Here is a 4,649-nt window from a genome sequence, read left to right as displayed (position 1 = left end):
TGATATGCTGAAAATGTATATAATATATTCTTTTTTTTTACTATATTAGCTTCCTGAAAATGTATATAATATATTCTTAAAACACTAAAATAACAAAACAAAGAACTAGAATTGATTAACCCTAAAAGAAAAGAAAAGATTCATAAAAAATAAAATCGATGAATTCAAAAGAAGAAAAAAGACAAAAAAGAAACAGGGAAAGAAACATAAAACAAATAGCAAGAAATGACTTAAAACTAACCTTGAATAAACATATTAAATAATAGCTTAAACAGCATATTTTAAAGGGAGAGACTGTCAGACTAAATTTAAAAGCAAGACCAAACTATATGCTGTTTTATTTTAAGAAACACACTTTAAATATAGACACATATAACTTAAAGTAAAAAGAGGGAAAAAATATAGCAGGCTAATACTAGAAAAAAGATGCTGAGTGACAGTATAAAATCAGACAAATGAAATTTCAAAATAAAAAATATTAACAGGTAAAAAAAGCTTATTTAAAAGTGTTAAAGGGGTCAATTAACAAAAAGGACATAATTATGTTTTTACACATATTGACAGAATTTGATGAAAAAATTGAGAGAACTACAAGAAAAAATATAAACTAGTAGCTAGAGATTTCAGTGTACATCTCTCAATAACTTGTAAAACAAGTATGGAGAATATCAGTAAAAATAGAAAATATTTGGCTAACACAATCAATTTGAACTAATTTATATTATTAAAATGCTACAAATAGAGCAGAATATATATTCTTCTCAAGTTCACACAGAACATTTATAAAGGAAGTTCATGTTTTGGGCCATAAAAATAAGTCTGAATAAATTTTAAAGGATTTATGTGAACAGATTCTGATTTGAAACTAATGTGGAATTAAATTACAGTCAGCAACAGAAAGACTTCTGAAAAAACATCCCCAAATATTAGAAACCAAATAATACATTGAAATAACCTATGTGTCAGAGAAAATAAAATTGTAAATTAAAAAACACTTTTAACTGAAAGAAAGTGAAAACATAACACAGAATTTGAATAGTGCTAACATAGCAGTACTTAGAAAGAGTTTATAATACTAAACACCTGTGTATTAAGAAAAAACAATATCAAATTAATGGTCTCAACTTGCACCATGGAAATGGAAAAAAAATAGCTGATTAAATTAAGAATAATCTGAAGAAAAATATTTTCTGTTCTCAATAAAATAGAGAACAGAAAAAGAATGGAAAACATTAATGGACTCAAAAGATATGTCTTTGAGATCAATAAAATTGAAACATTCTCACCATAAAGATAAATGAAGAAAGAGAAGTCACAATTTACCTAAATTCAAGAAAAAAAGATTACTGCAGATCATATAGTATGAGAAAGAAAATAAGCAGATATTGTCAAAAATTTTATCCTAAAAAATCTGACAACTTAAGTGGAATGAAAATTTATTTGAAAAAAATTTATAAAGCTCACTAAAAAAGGATGAGATAACCTGAATATGAAATAAAGTAAAGAAATTAAGAGAAGAACAAAATTGTATTACTAGTACTAATAACTTTAAGACGATTCAAGTTGGTGTGGTATTGGTGTTAAGATAGACAAACAGAACAGAAAAGAGTCCAATAATGGACTCACAGATGGTTCTCCACAAAGATGCAAAGAAAATTTAATGGCATAAGTACAGTCATTTTAGCAAATGGTCCTGAACCAATTAGATAGCTACTAGATAGTGCTCCAAAAAAGGACAGTTGTTTAAACATACATTTCACAACAGAAGTTATATAGATGGAAAATAAGTACATGGAGAGATTCTCAACATAATGAGCTTTATGAAAATGCAAATCAAAACTACAACGAGATACCAATAATGCACCAATAAGAATGGCAAAATGTTTAAAAGACTGACCATACTAAGGGTTGGCAACTGGAATTCTCTTAGACTGCTGGTGGAATATAAAATGTTTCAAACACTTTAGAAGATATTTTGACACTTTCTTAAAAGGTAAAATATCACAGGATGCAGCCAGCCCACTCTGTCATTTATCCAAGAAAAATGATACATGTCCATAAAAAAGGCTTGTGAACAAATGTGTATGCAATTCAAAGATTTCTGAAATTTAGAATCAATTCTAGCCGACATTTTGTATGTGTGTGTGTGTGTGTGTGTGTGTGAGAGAGAGAGAGAGTGTGTAAGAGGAAGACAGCAAGATTAAGGAGAATTAAATTAAATATCAGAGAACTCACAAGACTTTAGTACAAATTGTGGGGTCCTCAATTCATAAGTTGTGCTTTCTGTAGGTCAAACACAGTTAAGAATTTTTATTCTGTATATATTAATAAATTTGAAAAGCAATATTTTTTTAATAATAGCTTCTGCAATCATGGCATATTATTAAGTAATGCAATCAGATGTTTTCTAAGATTCATTTAAAAGATTAAATAAATTAGATCTTATAGGTGTCTACCTTCTCAATAAAATTATCCTTTATTCATGATTAAAGAGTTTTCTGTGAAGAATTATAGAATCTTTCTACTATCTTAGAACCATAGCAATAATTAGGCTTAGGGATCTAGAAATCCCCAAGTCTTATTGAATATGAGAGTTTGTCACCCTAACAACAATTTGCTTGCCAGATAGTTTACATTTATTGCTGCTCCCCAGACAATTGTTGATATCATATATTGAAATTAATTCCACTTTAAAAAGTAGGTAGGATCATGCATTATCACAAGTTTATTGAGGAAGCACATATTTTCATTTACCCTGGCCATCTGGCACATGTCCCATAAACCAGGCCACACTTAGTTTCACAGGGCAGAAAGTTCTAATTCTTTAAATGACAGAGTCATAAAATGGAGCAAATAATCCTTACATGTAATCTCATGCAACATCACACTTCAAGGTTCCCAGTTAGGGATTTAATAATAATTCTTTAGTTGTAAGTACCTACAATTGACCATAAATTATCTTATATCTTCTTTCTCCTATTGATTTTATTACTCAAGAGCCTTGTAAAAAAATTTCATCATTTCTCATCATTTTTATTAACATGGAAGTCTAGTCCAAATCAAGTTTCAATTAATAAAACAGATATATGTGCAAATTTATCTATCTCTTTTTCACAAGATATAATTTTTATAGAATATTCCTAAAGAAAAAATTACAGTTTTTTGCAGAACCTCATGTAAGGTAGACTTCTTTTCCTCTATAATACATGTTAAAAATGAAAATACGTACAGCTGAATTGTGCACTCTTTGTAATTATCTTTTAAATATATAATCTTACCTATAAAATCCCACAATCTCAGTACATGAGAAATATTGTAGAGAGTAGTCTAGACCAACCTTCATATTATATAAATTATGATATTAAGGATGGAAGAGCTTCAGTGAATAGAGTGAATAAATGCTTTAGTTAGAACTGGATCCCTCTTTACTCTGTAATTAATTAGCAAAATTTAGTGATAAGTAATATGATAACTATAAGGGTTGTATAGGAAAAAGACACAAAGCTAGTCATCCAAGTGGTTAGAGTTTGGCAGGGAAGATACACAGCTGCACATCGTTCAATTCAATTAATTTAGATATTCATAGTTCTTTCTACAAATAAATCTGCCATTAAAAATACATTGCAGACAAAAAACTCCTAACAGCACATCTAACAATATAGGGTTGTGGGTTGAATTCATTTCAATTACAAAATTCACACTTCAGCTAAAAGAGAAGGGAAGCTGTCTGCAAATCCTTTTTTTCTAAGAATGACTACTACATAGTTTATATTTGACCTACAGATCACACAGTAACAGTGAGGACAATTTAATCATGCAGTGGTAAAGCTTTGGAAGTCAGGGCTTAAAATGGACAGGTGGATATATATATATTTTTTTTTTTACAAATATGCCTTTAACCTCCTTTGTAATAAGGCCCAGTTTTTCTGTTAACCAAACACCTGATTATATTTAATTTTCAACTGTAACAAGAAAGGAAATATTAGAAAGGTTTCAATTAGTAAGGTTTCAATTAATACTTTAATTAACACTTAAATTATCATCGTCCCTATTTCATAACTTATTATTAAATTGTTTTCAAGTGCATTTTTGAGAGATTTTATCAATTTTTTCTAAACTATGTGTGGGGCATACGGAAAACCATTTTTTCCTCTGCACACAGCTCTGATGAGACCACACTTTAACACTGTTTTCATAGAGAGAGAAGGGGTGAGGAATATACCAGAACAAGTTTAACAGAAATTCTCAAAATATTGTTTGAAACAATAATGAAATTGACTAAAATAACATCTATTGCTTTGATAAATTTATAAAGAAAGATATAATTTTTGCTTATAGACACATAATAAAACCTCAGAGAGAAGTGAGAAGTGCCTTGTTAGAATGATTACAAAATGTAACAAAACCTATAGAAATGACAATTCAGAACAGCAACAGAATGGCCAACAAGGGGCTAATGGCAACCTCAAAGTCTGCGTTATCTGACTTGCTGATTAAACAAAAGGGAAACTTCAGAAGATGAATCCCAAACTGAAGTCCAGACAGCACAATCTGTTATATGAGCTGAGCTGCCATGACGCTTATAACCCAGAAGCTAAACTCTACCCACAGTGGCTTCACTCACCAGAACTAAAATGTAATGTAAAGGG

The sequence above is a fragment of the Furipterus horrens genome, unplaced genomic scaffold, assembly GCF_987537825.1.
Source record: "Furipterus horrens unplaced genomic scaffold, mFurHor1.1.pri manual_scaffold_1, whole genome shotgun sequence".
NCBI lineage: Eukaryota > Metazoa > Chordata > Mammalia > Chiroptera > Furipteridae > Furipterus > Furipterus horrens.
Note: the sequence above shows the minus strand (reverse complement) of the source record.